Here is a 19,418-nt window from a genome sequence, read left to right on the forward strand (position 1 = left end):
TGTAAAAGGAACCATAGTTGTCATCAAAAGATTTTTCTCGGAAGAAAGAAAACACAACTTCAGTGTTCAAATACATAAATATCACAACAGGTATCTCTTGGTGAAGAGATGATGATAAGAAAGAATACATAAAAACAGACAAAAGATAAAACTTACAGTAAATCAGGAGTAAAACTCAGTTGTATTACAAAAAATACATGTCAAACAGAAATTTCAGGAACAAAAAGACAAATGTGTGTGACAAAAGAAATCAAAATTCTTGAGGTGACCGCCATACTGTGTTTCATGTTAAACATTTATCAGTCAAAACATAACTTACACATTTTAAATAACAGCCGTGGATAAAGTTATTCCAAATAGAAATCTTTTATCAATCACTGGCCACACCAGACATTAAAAAGGGCCACTGAGATTTTCTTTCTGGTTCTAAGAACCATTGCCAGGGCTAAATTTATGCCAGGCAGAAAACTATGAAATCTATATCCCATTAACAGCCACTGGCCACACTGGTCATTTAAAAGGGCCGTTGAGGTTTTCTTCCTGGTTCTAAGAACCATTGCCATGGCTAACTTTACGCCAGGCAGAAAACTATAAAATTTATTACTAAGCACTGGCCATACATTGATCATTTAAAAGGGCCAATGAGGTTTTCTTCCTGGTTCTAAGAACCATTGCCATGGCTAACTTTACGCCAGGCAGAAAACTGTAAAATCTATTATCAATCACCGGCACACCCAGCATTAAAAAGGGCCATTGAGATGCTTTCTGGTTCTAAGAACGACCATCGTGCCTAAATTAAGCCAGGCAAGAAATCTACTCAGGGTTTCAATGGCCACATCTAGAATTTAAAAGGGTCACACAGATTTATCTTCCAGTTCAAGGACATAATGTCTCACCCTAGCAAAAAGCTAGTTATTAATTTATTGAGATGGCAATATCTCATGTTAAACTGCGTCACCAGGTTTACTTTTGGTTCTAAGAGATCTGGATGCAGCTGACATTATTTCTCAGGGAACAGATTCAAAAGCATTCCCTTCCAGCTTGAGACTCAGCTAGGGCACTGGAGGAAGCTTGAGCGTTGTTGACTCCTCCAGTGTGATTCGCCCTGGCTGCTCACCCAGGGACTGAAAGGGTCTCCCTTCCATGGTGAGTCTCACAGAGTGTGTGTTCAGGGTCTGAAGGAGCCTGGGAGCTGACTGGCTGCCTACTCATTCAGTGTGAGTTTCAGAGTGGTAACTCAGGGACTGAAAGGCCCCATCAGGAAGGGAATGGGATGTTTAGGTGTGGACCCTTGGCCGCACCTCCTTTGCCCCCAGCCCCTCACCTCAGCCCATTTACAGGCAGCTTTCGTCCTCCGCTGCCCTCCTGCAGCCATTCTCCATGGCCAGTGGGCCCTTGGCCCTCTGCCCGTTGCCCTTCAGTTCGGCCAATTCACCCAGATACCATCTGTCCTGGGTCTTTGGTTGTATGGGACAAATAGCCCCTAGCCATGGGGCTGTGGGGGCAGTGTGCGATGAGCAACCCCAGGGGCTGGGGGGGGGGCAGCTGTGATGCAAGATTTTTTAAAGTGCTGTGGCTGCTCTGTAAGTTTTGGGGTCTTGCAGCTCTGTCACCAGAATCGGAAGGAGGGGGACTGGCAGCAGAAGTAGCAGCCACCGGGGCCACTGGGGGGGGCAGTCAGATAAGAGTGTGTTGGGGGAACGAGGGAGGGAGGGAGGGGCACCTCAAGGGGGCTTCATGAAGACAGCTTGACTCGCAACTCAAACGAAAGAGGGGAGGGGGAGCAAGGCCAGAGCAGCTTCTGCCATAGCCAGGGGGTGGGTTAGGGGGGTGCACAGGCAAACAGCAAGACCAGTGTGGCTTCTACCCACCCTTCCCTCCCACGACGGGTCACAATTCCAACCCCCAAGTCCATGCCATTTGCCCGCCCTTCCCTCCCACAACGACGGGTCACAGTTCCAACCCCCAAGCCCATGCCATTTGCCCACCCTTCCCTCCCACAACCCCCAAGCCCATGCCATTTGCCCACCCTTCCCTCCCACTACGACGGGTCACAGTTCCAACCCCCAAGCCCATGCCATTTGCCCACCCTTCCCTCCCACAACCCCAAGCCCATGCCATTTGCCCACCCTTCCCTCCCACCACGACGGGTCATAGTTCCAACCCCCAAGCCCATGCCATTTGCCCACCTTTCTCTCCCACAACCCCCAAGCCCATGCCATTTGCCCACCCTTCCCTCCCATGACGGGTCACAATTCCAACCTCCAAGCCCATGCCATTTGCCCGCCCTTCCCTCCCACGACACTCCAGGTCCAACCCCCAAGCCCATGCCATTTGCCCACCCTTCCCTCCTACGACGGGTCACAGTTCCAGCAACACACCAGCCCTCTGTTTGCTTATGCGCCCCCCTAACCCACCCCCCTGGCTATGGCAGAAGCTGCTCCGGCCTTGCTCCTCCTCCCCTCTTTCGTTTGAGTTGCGAGTCAAGCGTCTTCATGAAGCCCCCGAGGTGCCCCTCCCTCCCTCCCTCGTTCCCCCAACACACTCTTGTCTGACTGCTCCCCCCAGTGGCCCCGATGGCTGCTACTTCTGCTGCCAGTCCCCCTCCTTCCGATTCTGGTGACAGAGCTGCAAGGCCCCAAAACTTGCAGAGCAAAGCACTTTTTAAAAAAATCTTGCATCACAGCTCCCCCCCCCCCAGCCCCTGGGGTTGCTCATCGCACGCTGCCCCCGCAGCCCCATGGCTGGGGGCTATTTGTCCCGTACAGCCAAAGGCCCGGGACAAAGGGTGTCTGGGTGAATTGGCCGGGCCGAAGGACGACGGGCAGAGGGCCAAGGGCCCACTGGCCGTGGAGAATGGCTGCGGGAGGGCAGGGGAGGAGGAAAGCTGCCTGTAAATGGGCTGAGGTGAGTGGCAGGGGGCGAAGGAACTGTGGCCAAGGGTCCATGCCTAAACATAGGGGTCGGCGCAGATGTAATCAGGAATAGTGCAGCTCTTTTGTCTCTCTGGTTTCACGGACTGCACTGATCATGATCATCATTGGCCAGTGAAGGATGTGATCCAAAAGGATTCCCTTCCAGTTTGAGACTCAGTTGGGGAGCCTCAGGGATTGGGAGAGGCTTTCAGCTGAGGGCTGTTGACACTTCCAGTATGATTCGCCCTCGCTGCCAACTCAGGGACTGAAAGAGAGAGACTTCTAGTGTGAGTCTCACAGAGTATCTGCTCATGGACTGAGTGAGTCTGGGAGCCGATAATTATCCACGTGCATTCAGTGTGAGTGTCACACAGGGGAAGCTCAGGGACTGAAAGACCCCTAAAAATGAGTCATCACTATTGTTTACGTGATGGGTTGGCATGTGGAATGCTTGTGTGGCCCTTCTCAAGTTCTAAGAACTACAGCTATGGCTATCATTACACCAGGCCAGAATACCAATTAGTGTCTTAATAATCAGTGACCAAGCCTAGCAATAGAAAGGGCCATAGACATTTTCTTTTGGGTTTTAAGAACCATTGCTAGGTCTAACAGTAAGGAGGGAAGAAAAGTACGGAATCTTATGTACATCATGGAACACATCTAGAATTGGCTAAAAATACAACAGGCAAGAAAACTAGAATCTCTATTATGTAGCAATGGCCACAGATAGGATGAAAATGTGTAGTGTGGTGTGATCATGAAAGTGGCTTACATTTTCAGCGATTGTTCTAAAGTCAGTTTTTACATAATTGGTGAAATAGCATTCTTGGTGGAGATCATGTTCATTCTTGCGTTCCATTCCTTCTTCCTCCTTTTTCGCCATCAACACTGCAGGCTGACAACTGAGTCTTCTGTCTTCTAAGATGCTGTAGTACATGCCTTTGAGACAAAAAAAAAAAAAAAAAAAAAATCAGCGTTACTTCAGCTGCCACTGGAGTTTTACTCCTATGAATGCACAATACACTGTGGTTACTATTACCTCACACACAGGTGTTGCCCCTACTTACCTAGGAAGAATGGACCATCAAATAGTGGAAAACCAAACCAGCCCCCCGCCCATATCCTAAAGCTTTGGAGAATACAAGACTCAACTTACCTCACAGCGTAGGAGGCGTCATCACAGCCAAAGGCTAATTGAGCTTGAACTGGAGACATTTTCTTGCTGTCTTGGTTCTTCTTTTTTCTTTCTTCGCCTTTGTTTCTTCCTCCGCCGTGTCTCTTCTGAGGAACATTTGGCAACAGGCGTGCAAATGTTCCTCCCCTCAATCTCAGGACTCTAAAGCTATAAAATCTTTTCTAGATCAACGGCCACACCTAGCATTAAAAAGCGCCGTTGAGGCTTTCTTTCTGGTTCTAAGAACCATCGCCATGGCCAGAATTATGCCAGGCAAGAAAGGTATAAAATCTATAATCAATCAACAGCCACACCTAGCATTAAAAAGGGCCATTGAGGTTTTCTTTTGGTTCTAAGAACCATCGCCATGGCCAGAATTATGCCAGGCAGAAAACTATAAAATCTATAATCAATCAACAGCCACACTGGTCATTTAAAAAGGCCGCTGAGGTTTCCTTTCTGGTTCTAAGAACCATCGCCATGGCTAAACTTACGCCGGGCAGAAAAACTATAAAATCTATTATTGATCAACAGCCATGCCTAGCATTAAAAAAGGCTATTGAGGTTTCCTTTCTGGTTCTAAGAACCATTGCCAGGGCTTAATTTATGCCAGGCAAGAAAGATATAAAATCTATTATCTACAACATTATATTCTTCTTGATTTCCATTCCTTCTTCTTGTACTTTTACCATCGACACTGAGTCTTCTGTCTTCTAAGATGCTGTAGTACATGCCTTTGATACAAAAAAAAAAAAAAAAATCAGCGTTACTTCAGCTGCCACTGGCGTTTTACTCCTATGAATGCACAATACACTGTGGTTACTATTACCTAAGAAGCAGGTGTTACCCGTACTTACCTAGGAAGAATGGACCATCCACTTCCCTCCATATCCTAAAACTCTGAAGAATACAACTTACCTCACAGGAGGCGCCGTCACAGCCAAAGGCTAATAGGGCTTGAGCTGCAGACATTTTCTTGCTGTCTTGGTTCTTCTTTTTTCTTTCTTCGCCTTTGTTTCTTCCTCCGTGTCTCTTCTGAGGAACATTTGGCAACAGGCGTGCAAATGTTCCTCCCCTCAATCTCAGGGACTCTAAAGCTATAAAATCTTTTCTAGATCAACGGCCACACCTAGCATTAAAAAGCGCCGTTGAGGCTTTCTTTCTGGTTCTAAGAACCATCGCCATGGCCAGAATTATGCCAGGCAAGAAAGGTATAATATCTATTATCCATCAATGGCCCCACTTAGAATTAAAAAGGTCCACTGAGAAGTTTCGTTTCTGGTTCTAAGAACCATCGCCATGGCTAAAATTATGCCAGGCAGAAAACTATAAAATCTATAATCAATCAACAGCCACACTGGTCATTTAAAAAGGCCATTGTAATTTCCTTTCTGGTTCTAAGAACCATCACCGTGGCTAAAATTACCCCAGGCAGAAAACTATAAAATCTATCATCGATCAACAGCCATGCCTAGCATTAAAAAAGGCTATTGAGGTTTACCTTCTGGTTCTAAGAACCATTGCCAGGGCTTAATTTATGCCAGGCAAGAAAGATATAAAATCTATTATCTACATCATTATATTCTTCTTGTTTTCCATTCCTTCTTCTTGTACTTTTACCATCAACACTGAGTCTTCTGTCTTCTAAGATGCTGTAGTACATGCCTTTGAGACAAAAAAAAAAAATCAGCGTTACTTCAGCTGCCACTGGCATTTTACTCCTATGAATGCACAATACACTGTGGTTACTATTACCTCAGAAGCAGGTGTTACCCCCTACTTACCTAGGAAGAATGGACCATCAATTTCCTAGGAAGAATGGACCATCCACTTCCCTCCATATCCTAAGACTCTGAAGAATACAACTTACCTCACAGCGTAGGAGGCGCCGTCACAGCCAAAGGCTAATAGGGCTTGAGCTGCAGACATTTTCTTGCTGTCTTGATTCTTCTTTTTTCTTTCTTCGCCTTTGTTTCTTCCTCTGTGTCTCTTCTGAGGAACATTTGGCAACAGGCGTGCAAATGTTCCTCCCCTCAATCTCAGGGACTCTAAAGCTGTAAATTCTTTTCTAGATCAACGGCCACACCTAGCATTAAAAAGGGCCGTTGAGGCTTTCTTTCTGGTTCTAAGAACCATGGCCAGAATTATGCCAGGCAAGAAAGGTATAATATCTATTATCCATCAATGGCCCCACTTAGAATTAAAAAGGTCCACTGAGAGGTTTCCTTTCTGGTTCTAAGAACCATCACCATGGCCAGAATTATGCCAGGCAGAGAACTATAAAATCTATAATCAATCAACAGCCACACTGGTCATTTAAAAAGGCCATTGTAATTTCCTTTCTGATTCTAAGAACCATCACCGTGGCTAAAATTACGCCAGGCAGAAAACTATAAAATCTATTATTGATCAACAGCCATGCCTAGCATTAAAAAAGGCTATTGAGGTTTACTTTCTGGTTCTAATAACCATTGCCAGGGCTTAATTTATGCCAGGCAAGAAAGATATAAAATCTATTATCTACATCATTATATTCTTCTTGTTTTCCATTCCTTCTTCTTGTACTTTTACCATCGACACTGAGTCTTCTGTCTTCTAAGATGCTGTAGTACATGCCTTTGAGACAAAAAAAAAAAAAATCAGCCTCACTTCAGCTGCCGCTGCCGTTTTACTCCTATGAATGCACAATACACTGTGGTTACTATTACCTCAGATGCAGGTGTTACCCCCTACTTACCTAGGAAGAATGGACCATCCACTTCCCTCCATATCCTAAGACTCTGAAGAATACAACTTACCTCACAGCGTAGGAGGCGCCGTCACAGCCAAAGGCTAATAGGGCTTGAGCTGCAGACATTTTCTTGCTGTCTTGGTTCTTTTTTCTTTCTTTGCCTTTGTTTCTTCCTCCATGTCTCTTCTGAAGAACATTTGGCAACAGGCGTGCAAATGTTCCTCCCCTCAATCTCAGGGACTCTAAAGCTATAAAATCTTTTCTAGATCAACGGCCACACCTAGCATTAAAAAGCGCCGTTGAGGCTTTCTTTCTGGTTCTAAGAACCATCGCCATGGCCAGAATTATGCCAGGCAAGAAAGGTATAATATCTATTATCCATCAATGGCCCCACTTAGAATTAAAAAGGTCCACTGAGAGGTTTCCTTTCTGGTTCTAAGAACCATCGCCATGGCTAAAATTATGCCAGGCAGAGAACTATAAAATCTATTATTAATAACCGGCCATGCTGGTCATGCAAATGGGCCACTGAGGTTTCCTTTCTGGTTCTAAGAACCATCACCGTGGCCAGAATTATGCCAGGCAGAGAACTATAAAATCTATAATCAATCAACAGCCACACTGGTCATTTAAAAAGGCCGTTGTAATTTCCTTTTTCTGGTTCTAAGAACCATCACCGTGGCTAAAATTATGCCAGGAGGAAAACTATAAAATCTATTATTGATCAACAGCCATGCCTAGCATTAAAAAAGGCTATTGAGGTTTACTTTCTGGTTCTAATAACCATTGCCAGTGCTTAATTTATGCCAGGCAAGAAAGATATAAAATCTATTATCTACATTATATTCTTCTTGATTTCCATTCCTTCTTCTTGTACTTTTACCATCGACACTGAGTCTTCTGTCTTCTAAGATGCTGTAGTACATGCCTTTAAGAAAAAAAAAAAAAAATCAGCGTTACTTCAGCTGCCACTGGCGTTTTACTCCTATGAATGCACAATACACTGTGGTTACTATTACCTCAGATGCAGGTGTTACCCCCTACTTACCTAGGAAGAATGGATCATCAATTTCCTAGGAAGAATGAACCATCCACTTCCCTCCATATCCTAAAACTCTGAAGAGTACAACTTACCTCACAGCGTAGGAGGCGCCGTCACAGCCAAAGGCTAACAGGGCTTGAGCTGCAGACATTTTCTTGCTGTCTTGGTTCTTTTTTCTTTCTTCGCCTTTGTTTCTTCCTCCGTGTCTCTTCTGAGGAACATTTGGCAACAGGCGTGCAAATGTTCCTCCCCTCAATCTCAGGGACTCTAAAGCTATAAAATCTTTTATAGATCAACGGCCACACCTAGCATTAAAAAGGGCCGTTGAGGCTTTCTTTCTGGTTCTAAGAACCATCGCCATGGCCAGAATTATGCCAGGCAGAAAACTATAAAATCTATAATCAATCAACAGCCACACTGGTCATTTAAAAAGGCCGTTGAAATTTTCTTTCTGGTTCTAAGAACCATCACCGTGGCTAAAATTACGCCAGGCAGAAAACTGTAAAATCTATAATCAATCAACAGCTGTGTCTAGCATTTAAAAGTGCTGTTGGGAGGTTTCCTTTCTGGTTCTAAGAACCATTGCCATGGCTAAATTTAAGCTGGCAAGAAAGGTATTAAATCTATTATCTACAGTTCAGTTTTGAGTTACGTGGTGAAGTAGCATTCTTGATATTCATTCTTGCGATCCATTCCTTCTTTCTCCATTTTCATCTTCTGTCTTCTAAGATGGTGTAGCAGAAGCCTTTGAGTTAAAAAAAATAGTATTACTTCAGCTGCCCCTGGAGTTTTACTCCGAAGAATGCACAAAGTACAGTGGTTACTATTACCTCAAGTGCAAGTGTTACCTTTCCGTATCTAGGCATAATGCAGAGGTTCCCAACCATTTGGGCACCAGGGAATGGTGCCATGGATAAAGGGTTTCCGCGGACCAGAGGGGGTATGGTTTTGAATACCTGCATCCTGAGAATGGAGTTTGCTTGTTTGTGTGGCCTGCTTGCTGGCATGCTGCGGTCCGGTGCTGGTCCACAGACTGAGGGTTGGGGACCCCTGGCATAACGGATCAACAAATAGTGGAAGACCACCCACCTCCCTCCATATCCTAAGTCTTTGAAGAATACAAGACTCAACTAAACTTACCACACAGTGTAGGAGGCTCCATCACAGCCAAAGGCTAATAGGGCTTGAGTTGGAGACATTTTCTTTCTGTCTTGGTCTTTTTTCTTTCTTCGCTTTTGTTTCTTCCTCTGCTGTGCACAGCAAAGGTTGTCTCTTTTGAGGAACATTTGTCAACAAGAGTGCACTTGCTCTCCACTCAGTCTGCAAAGCTAAAAAAACTATAAAATCTTTTATAGATCAACAGCCACACCTAGTATTAGAAAAGGACTGTTGAGGTTTTATTTCAGGTTCTCAAAACCATTACCATGGCTAAAATTACGCCAGGCAAGAAAACCATAAAGTCTATAATCTATCAACAGCCATGCCTAGCTTTAAAAGGGGCCATTGAGAGTCTCCCCCCCCCCAGTTCTAAGAACCATTGCCATGGCTAAAGTTATGCCTGGCAACAAACATTTAAAACTTTATTATCTATAATTCAGTTGTGATTGAGTTGGTGAAGTAGCATTCTTGATGGAGACTATATTCATTCTTGTGTTCTATTCCTTCTTCCTCCATTTTCACCATCAACACTGCAGGCTGGCAGCTGAGTCTTCTATCTTCTAAGATGGTGTAGTAGAAGCCTTTGAGTTAAAAAAAATAGTATTACTTCAGTTGCCCCTGGAGTTTTACTCCTAAGAATGCACAAAGTACAGTGGTTACTATTACCTCAGATGCAGGTGTTACCTTTCCTTATCTAGGCATAATGCAGAGGTTCCCAACCGTTTGGGCACCAGGGAATGGTGCCGTGGATAAAGGGTTTCCGCGGACCAGAGGGGGGGGGGTTTGAATACCTGCATCCTGAGGATGGAGCTTTGCTTGTTTGTGTGGCCCACTTGCTGGCATGCTGCAGTCCGGTGCTGGTCCACAGACCAGGGATTGGGGACCCCTGGCATAACGGATCAACAAGTAGGGAAGACCACCCACCTCCCTCCATATCCTTTGAAGAATACAAGACTCAACTAAACTTACCTCACAGCGTAGGAGGCGCCCTCACAGCCAAAGGCTAATAGGGCTTGAGCTGGAGACATTTTCTTGCTGTCTTGGTCTTCTTTTTTCTTTCTTTGCTTTTGTTTCTTCCTCTGCTGTGCACAGCAAGGGTTGTCTCTTTCGAAGAACATTTGTCAGCAAGAGTGCACTTGTTTCTCCACTCAGACTGCAAAGCTAAAAAAACTATAAAATCTTTTGTAGATCAACAGCCACACCTAGTATTAGAAAAGGGCTGTTGAGGATTTATTTCAGGTTCTGAAAACCATTGCCATGGCTAAAATTATGCCAGGCAAGAAAACCATAAAGTCTATAATCTATCAACAGCCATGCCTAGCTTTAAAAGGGGCCATTGAGAGTTCCCCCCCTCCCAGTTCTAAGAACCATCGCCATGGCTAAATTTATGCCTGGCAACAAACATTTAAAACTTTATTATCTACAGCTCAGTTGTGACTGAGTTGGTGAAGTAGCATTCTTGATGGAGACCATATTCATTCTTTTATTCCATTCCTTCTTCCTCCATTTTCACCATCAACACTGCAGGCTGACAATTGTGTCTTCTGTTTTCTAAGATCGTATAGTAGACACCTTTGAGATTAAAAAAAAATATCAATGTTACATCAGCTGCCCCTGGAGTTTTACTCCTAAGAATGCACAATACACAATGGTTACTATTAGCTCAGATGCAGGTGTTACCATTCCTTATCTAGGCATAATGCAGAGGTTCCCAACCTTTTGGGCACCAAGGACCGGTGCCGTGGAGAAAGGTTTTCTGTGTACCAGAGGAGGTGTGGTTTTGAATACTGCCTGAATCCTGAGGATGGAGCTTTGCTTATTTGTGTGGCCCACTTGCTGGCATGCTGCGGACCAGTGATGGTCCATCGACCAGGGGTTGGGGACCCCTGGCATAACGGATCATCCACCTCCCTCCATACCCTGAGACTTTGAAGAATACAAGACTCAACTAAACTTACCTCACAGTGTAGGAGGTGCCATCACAGCCAAAGGCTAATAGGACTTGAGCTGGAGACATTTTCTTGCTGTCTTGGTCTTCTTTCTTTCTTCTTCTTTCTCTTTGGTTTCTTCCTCTGCCATGCCCAGCATGCGTCGTCTCTTTCGAGGAACATTTGGCAGAAGAGCGCAACTTGTTCCTCTGCTCAATCTGCAAAGCTAGGAAACTATAAAATCTTTTATAGATCAACGGCCACACCTAGCATTAGAAAGGGGCCGTTGAGGTTTCCTTTCTGGTTCTAAGAACCATTGCCATGGCTAAAACTATGCCAGGCAGAAAACTATAAAATCTATTATTAATCATTGGCCATGCTGGTCATTTAAATGGGCCATTGAGGTTTCCTTTCTGGTTCTAAGAACCATCATCATGGCTAAAATAATGCCAGCCAGAAAACTATAAAATCTATTATAGATCAACAGCCACACCTAGCATTAAGAAGGGCCATTGAGGTTTCCTTTCTGGTTCTAAGAACCATCACCATGGCTAAAATAATGCCAGGCAGAAAACTATAAAATCTATTATTAATCACCGGCCACGCTGTTTATTTAAATGGGCCATTGAGGTTTCCTTTCAGGTTCTAAGAACCATCATCATGGCTAAAATAATGCCAGGCAGAAAACTATAAAATCTATTATAGATCAAAAGCCACACCTAGCATTAAGAAGGGCCATTGAGGTTTTCTTTCTGGTTCTAAGAGCCATCACCATTGGCTAGAATTATGCCAGGCACAAATCTATAAACTCTATTATTAATCACTGGCAACACTGATCATTTAAATGGGCCGGTGAGGTTTCCTTTCTGGTTCTAAGAACCATCACCATGGCTAAAATTATGCTAGGGAAGAAAGGTATGAAATCAAACATCAATCATAATACCAGGTAGCAGCCAGAATATATAATGAAAACTCTTTAATTTCACAACAAATTCAAAGGATAGTCAGTTTCCCAACTGGAACTATGGTTACATAGTTCCAGTTGGGAAACTGATTATCCTAGAGTAGACCAAGCAATGTCCAAAAACACTAATAAATTTTTAGGAGCCTGTCACTCTGAGAAATTAGCTGTCAATAGACAGACAGAAACAATATGTACCACTTTGCAAAAAAGACAACACTTCTTCACCAGCAATCCATACTGAGATATGCATACATTAACACTATGATTAACATCAGACCAACAATCAAGAAACAGTCCTAATCAAGGAACTGCCAAAGACGCTAACAACAAATGGCGCAACAAAGAACCTCCAAGACCATTTTTTAAAAAACTGCTAAAGCAAGCCTTAGGGCAGTGATGGCGAACCTTTTAGATCTTTTAGAGTGTCCAAAAGCCGCCCTGCCCCAGCTCTCGCCCGCCAGCCTCCCCGTCCCGCTCTGCCATCCCGCAGGGCCACCTACCGCCTCCATAGCCCGTCGCAGATCTCCCAGGCGGTCCTGCAGTGCCATGGCAGCCACGCCTTCTGCCTGCGCCCCACAGCATCATTTGCATGCGACAGGGTGCGAGGGCGGAGTCTTGTCCCCACTGCCCGGCTGTCATGTCCTTGGCTGGGCTGCTGCGCGCGGGCCACACCCAGGGGTGATTCTCCTCCGGGGGTCTGCTGGAGAAGAGGGGGCCGCGGGGGGAGGTGGGGCTGGGGCGATGGCGCGTGTGCCCATAGAGAGGGCTCAGAGTGCCACCTCTGTCCCACGTGCCATAGGTTCGTCACCACTGCCTTAGGGTAAATTTCAGCAAGGCCCAAACAGTACTGGCCAGGCTTCCTCAATTTCATGATACACCGAAGAGTGAATTAAACCATCTGTCTTACTGTTGATGTCTTCTTCTTCGTCTACAGGTCATTTTGGATTCGTGCCTTGAAAGTCAACATTACTTCAGTTGGAACTGGAGTTTTACTCCTAAGAATGCACAATACACAGTGGTTACTATTACCCCAGACACAGGGGTTACCCTTGCTTACCTAGGCATAATTAGTGGAAGACCATCCACCTCCCTCCATATCCTAAAGCAGGGGTCTCCAAACCTGGCCCTTTTATGACTTATCACGCTGGCTGAGGAATTCTGGGAGTTGAAGTCCACAAGTCATAAAAGGGCCAAGTTTGAAGACCCCTGTCCTAAAGCTTTAAAGAATACAAGACTCAACTAAACATACCTCTCAGCGTAGAGGGTGCCATCACAGCCGAAGGGCTTGCGCTGGAGACATTTTCTTGCTCTTTTTTTCTTCTTTTTTCTTCTTTCTCCTTTGTTTCTTCCTCAGTCGTGCCCGGCAACGTTGTCTCTTTCGAAGAATATTTGGCAGAAGAGTGCACGTCCTCTGCTCAGTCTGCAAAGCTAGAAAACTATAACATCCTTGCCTCCCCCCGCAACCCCCTTTTACAGATCAGTGGCCAACCTAACATTAAAAAGGGCCATTGATGTTTTCTTTTTGGTTCTATGAACCATTGCCAAGGCTAAATTTCCAGACCAACAATCAAGAAGCAAACAATACCCTAATCAAGGAGCTGCCAAAGAAGCTAACAACACACAGCGCAACAAACAACCTCCAAGACCATTTTCGCTAACACTGAAAGGAGCCACTAGAACAGTGATGGCGAACCTTTTAGAGACCGAGTGCCCAAAACCTTGCCCCGCCCCTGCTCCACCCCTCCACCTCCACCCCCACCCCCCACCCCCAGGACCACTTACCGCCTCCATGGCCCTCCGTAGATCGCCCAGGCAGCCCAGCAGCGCTATGGCAGCTCCGCCCTCTGCCCTGCAGCATCAACTGCATGATGGGGTGTGAGGGCAGAGTCTTGTCTATGCTGCCTGGCTGCCATGTCCTTGGCTGCACTGCTCCGTGTGGGCCACGCTGAAGGGCGAGTCTCCTTCAGGGGAGCTGCTGGAGAGGAGGGGGTCATGGGGGGAGGCAAGGCTGGGGCAACTGCACATGTGCCCACAGAGAGGGCTCCGAGTGCCATAGGTTCGCCACCACTGCACTAGAACATAAACTGGGAACAAACTGCACTCCCTTCAAGCACTGATGACCCTCCCTAGTTTGGTAAAGAAACGTCTACAACAGGGGTGTCAAATTGCCGGCCCATGGACCTGACAGGTCACGTGGAAGCCACGCCCACCCATTGCCGGCAAGGGCAAAACCAGCCCAATCCGTTGCATGACGTCACATGACGTCACGAGTTTGGACTTGCTTGGTCTACAAGAAAACCGCCAAGCTCAGACAGCACCAAAGACGTCTCATTTCAACTGTTAACCACAAATATTCTTCTTTATTGGTGTTCCTCATATTAAAATGCATCACCAGGTTTACTTTTGCTTCTAAGAAGTCTGTCTGGTATTGGCATTATTTCCAAGGGTGTGAAGGTGGGAGGGAGGTGATCCCAAAGGATTCCCTTCCGGCTTGAGTCTCACTGAGGGAGTCCTCAGGTACTGGAGGAGGCTGGTATCTGTCTGATTCTAAGATCCACAGCCAATAGCTAAAATTGTCTTGGGTCAGAAATTTTTTTTGCTACTTTTTAGGCATGTTTGTCACACTTATGACTGCTCTTTTTACCCTTGATACTTTGTAATGTTTAAAAAAAAACTTTGCTAAAGCAAGTCTTAAGATAAACTTTAGCAAGACCCAAAGATTTTTGCAGTAGTTAACATGTTGCAAACAGTATCTGCCAGGCTTCCTCACTTTCATAATACATTGGAGAGTGAATTAAACCATCTGTCTTACTGTTGATGTCTTCTTCTTCGTCTACATGGATTCATGCCTTTGAAATAAAAATAAAAAAATCAACATCACCAAATGACCATGGATGTTCAGAGGTTAGAAAAGCAATCAGTTTTATCCTACTTGTGAAAGAAGGCAAGATACAATGACTTGTAACATTGTTCCCTTAAGCCACTAGCCTGTTTTCTACATGGTTTGCTTCTTTTAAGGCAGAGGTCTTCAAACCTGGCCCTTTTATGACTTGTGGATTGGCCCGCTGGCTGAGGAATTCTGGGAGTTGAAGTCCACAAGTCATAAAAGGGCCATGTTTGAAGATCCCTGGACTTCAACTCCCAGAATTCCTCAGCCAGGCAGGCTAGCTGAGGAATTCTGGGAGTTGAAGTCCACAAATAGACCCCAGGACTTCAGCTCCCAGAATTCCTCAGCCAGGCATGCTGGCTGAGGAATTCTGGGAATTGAAATCCAGAAGTCATAAAAGGGCCACATTTGAAGACCCTTGGACTTCAATTCCCAGAATTCCTCAGCCAGCCATGTTGAGGGGAAAGGGAAGTTTCCAAGCTGAGCCATGTTGGATCAGGAATTCTGGGAGTTGAAGTTCACAAGTTATAAAAGAGCCAAGGTTGCCTACCCCTGCACTAGTTTCTTGTCTTGTTAACTTGTTAAATTATAGGGTTTCCTGCCTGAGGAGAGGGTTGGACTAGATGACCTCTAAGGTCCCTTCCAACTTTATTATTATTATATATTTTGCTTTTAGGGGCTTGTGCGTTGATTAAAATTACCTCAGATTCCCAAAAAAAATTACTTTATTCCTGAGAGCAAAGTTAGTTCCTGAGATAATTTTACCTTTAAAGCTAATTTTAACTCCTATTCACCTTTGCTGGTTTGGTCCCTTTAAAAGGGACATGGCTGAGATTAGCTCAGGTTCCATCAAAATTTTATTCTAAGAACTTGAATTCTTGGCTAAAATTATCCCAAGAATTCACTTTATTCCTAAAAAAAAAGTCAGTTCCTGAAATAATTTTACCTTTTAAGCTAATTTTAAATCCTATTCACCTTTGCTGGTTTGGTCCCTTTAAAAAGGACATGGCTGAGATTTGTTCAGGTTCCATCAAAATTTAATTCTAAGAACTTGAATTCTTGGCTAAAATTACCCCAAGAATTCACTTTATTTCTAAGAAGAAAGTCAGTTCCTGAGATAATTTTACCTTTAAAGCTAATTTTAAATCCTATTCACCTTTGCTGCTTTGGTCCCTTTAAAAAAGACATGGCTGAGATTAGCTCAGGTTCGATCAAAATTTTATTTTAAGAACTTGAATTCTTGGCTAAAATTACCCCAAGAATTCACTTTATTCCTAAGAAGAAAGTCAGTTCCTGAAATAATTTTACCTTTAAAGCTAATTTTAACTCCTATTCACCTTTGCTGGTTTGGTCCCTTTAAAAAGGACATGGCTGAGATTACTCAGGTTCCATCAAAATTTTATTTTAAGAACTTGAATTCTTGGCTAAAATTACCCCAAGAATTCACTTTATTCCTAAGAAGAAAGTCAGTTCCTGAGATAATTTTACCTTTAAAGCTAATTTTAAATCCTATTCAGCTTTGCTGGTTTGGTCCCTTTAAAAAGGACATGGCTGAGATTACCTCAGGTTCGACCAAAATTTTATTCTAAGAACTTGAATTTTTGGCTAAAATTACCCCAAGAATTCACTTAAGTCAGTTCCTGAGATAATTTTACCTTTCAGGCTAATTTTAACTCCTATTCACCTTTGCTGGTTTGGTCCCTTTAAAAAGGACATGGCTGAGATTAGCTCAGGTTCCATCAAAATTTTATTTTAAGAACTTGAATTCTTGGCTAAAATTACCCCAAGAATTCACTTTATTTCTAAGAAGAAAGTCAGTTCCTGAAATAATTTTACATTTAAAGCTAATTTTAAATCCTGTTCACCTTTGCTGGTTTGGTCCCTTTAAAAAGGACATGGCTGAGATTAGCTCAGGTTCGATCAAAATTTTATTTTAAGAACTTGAATTCTTGGCTAAAATTACCCCAAGAATTCACTTAAGTCAGTTCCTGAGATAATTTTACCTTTCAAGCTAATTTTAACTCCTATTCACCTTTGCTGGTTTGGTCCCTTTAAAAAAGACATGGCTGAGATTAGCTCAGGTTCCATCAAAATTTTATTTAAGAACTTGAATTCTTGGCTAAAATTACCCCAAGAATTCACTTTATTCCTAAGAGGAAAGTCAGTTCCTGAAATAATTTTACCTTTAAAGCTAATTTTAACTCCTATTCACCTTTGCTGGTTTGGTCCCTTTAAAAAGGACATGGCTGAGATTAGCTCAGGTTCCATCAAAATTTTATTTTAAGAACTTGAATTCTTGGCTAAAATTACCCCAAGAATTCACTTTATTCTAAGAAGAAAGTCAGTTCCTGAAATAATTTTACCTTTAAAGCTAATTTTAAATCCTATTCACCTTTGCTGGTTTGGTCCCTTTAAAAAGGACATGGCTGAGATTAGCTCAGGTTCCATCAAAATTTTATTCTAAGAACTTGAATTTTTGGCTAAAATTACCCCAAGAATTCACTTAAGTCAGTTCCTGAGATAATTTTACCTTTCAGCTAATTTTAACTCCTATTCACCTTTGCTGGTTTGGTCCCTTTAAAAAGACATGGCTGAGATTAGCTCAGGTTCCATCAAAATTTTATTTTAAGAACTTGAATTCTTGGCTAAAATTACCCCAAGAATTCACTTTATTTCTAAGAAGAAAGTCAGTTCCTGAAATAATTTTACCTTTAAAGCTAATTTTAAATCCTGTTCACCTTTGCTGGTTTGGTCCCTTTAAAAAAGACATGGCTGAGATTAGCTCAGGTTCCGTTAAAATTTTATTTTAAGAACTTGAATTCTTGGCTAAAATTACCCCAAGAATTCACTTTATTCCTAAGAGGAAAGTCAGTTCCTGAAATATTTTTACCTTTAAAGCTAATTTTAAATCCTATTCACCTTTGCTGGTTTGGTCCCTTTAAAAAGGACATGGCTGAGATTAGCTCAGGTTCCATCAAAATTTTATTCTAAGAACTTGAATTCTTGGCTAAAATTACCCCAAGAATTCACTTTATTCCTAAGAAGAAAGTCAGTTCCTGAGATAATTTTACCTTTAAAGCTAATTTTAACTCCTATTCACCTTTGCTGGTTTGGTCCCTTTAAAAAGGACATGGCTGAGATTACTCAGGTTCCCATCTAAGAACTTGAATTCTTGGCTAAAATTACCCCAAGAATTCACTTTATTCCTAAGAAGAAAGTCAGTTCCTGAAATAATTTTACCTTTAAAGCTAATTTTAACTCCTATTCACCTTTGCTGGTTTGGTCCCTTTAAAAAGGACATGGCTGAGATTAGCTCAGGTTCCATCAAAATTTTATTTTAAGAACTTGAATTCTTGGCTAAAATTACCCCAAGAATTCAATTTATTTCTAAGAAGAAAGTCAGTTCCTGAAATAATTTCACCTTTAAAGCTAATTTTAAATCCTATTCACCTTTGCTGGTTTGGTCCCTTTAAAAAGGACATGGCTGAGATTAGCTCAGGTTCCATCAAAATTTTATTCTAAGAACTTGAATTTTTGGCTAAAATTACCCCAAGAATTCACTTAAGTCAGTTCCTGAGATAATTTTACCTTTCAGGCTAATTTTAACTCCTATTCACCTTTGCTGGTTTGGTCCCTTTAAAAAAGACATGGCTGAGATTAGCTCAGGTTCCATCAAAATTTTATTTTAAGAACTTGAATTCTTGGCTAAAATTACCCCAAGAATTCACTTTATTTCTAAGAAGAAAGTCAGTTCCTGAAATAATTTTACCTTTAAAGCTAATTTTAAATCCTGTTCACCTTTGCTGGTTTGGTCCCTTTAAAAAGGACATGGCTGAGATTAGCTCAGGTTCGATCAAAATTTTATTTTAAGAACTTGAATTCTTGGCTAAAATTACCCCAAGAATTCACTTAAGTCAGTTCCTGAGATAATTTTACCTTTCAAGCTAATTTTAACTCCTATTCACCTTTGCTGCTTTGGTCCCTTTAAAAAAGACATGGCTGAGATTAGCTCAGGTTCCATCAAAATTTTATTTTAAGAACTTGAATTCTTGGCTAAAATTACCCCAAGAATTCACTTTATTCCTAAGAAGAAAGTCAGTTCCTGAGATAATTTTACCTTTAAAGCTAATTTTAACTCCTATTCACCTTTGCTGGTTTGGTCCCTTTAAAAAGGACATGGCTGAGATTAGCTCAGGTTCCATCAAAATTTTATTTTAAGAACTTGAATTCTTGGCTAAAATTACCCCAAGAATTCACTTTATTCCTAAGAAGAAAGTCAGTTCCTGAAATAATTTTACCTTTAAAGCTAATTTTAAATCCTATTCACCTTTGCTGGTTTGGTCCCTTTAAAAAGGACATGGCTGAGATTAGCTCAGGTTCCATCAAAATTTTATTCTAAGAACTTGAATTTTTGGCTAAAATTACCCCAAGAATTCACTTAAGTCAGTTCCTGAGATAATTTTACCTTTCAAGCTAATTTTAACTCCTATTCACCTTTGCTGGTTTGGTCCCTTTAAAAAAGACATGGCTGAGATTAGCTCAGGTTCCATCAAAATTTTATTTTAAGAACTTGAATTCTTGGCTAAAATTACCCCAAGAATTCACTTTATTTCTAAGAA

This window comes from Crotalus tigris, unplaced genomic scaffold, assembly GCF_016545835.1.
Source record: "Crotalus tigris isolate CLP2741 ecotype Arizona unplaced genomic scaffold, ASM1654583v1 scf7180000024461.5605484, whole genome shotgun sequence".
In the NCBI taxonomy this organism is placed as follows: domain Eukaryota; kingdom Metazoa; phylum Chordata; class Lepidosauria; order Squamata; family Viperidae; genus Crotalus; species Crotalus tigris.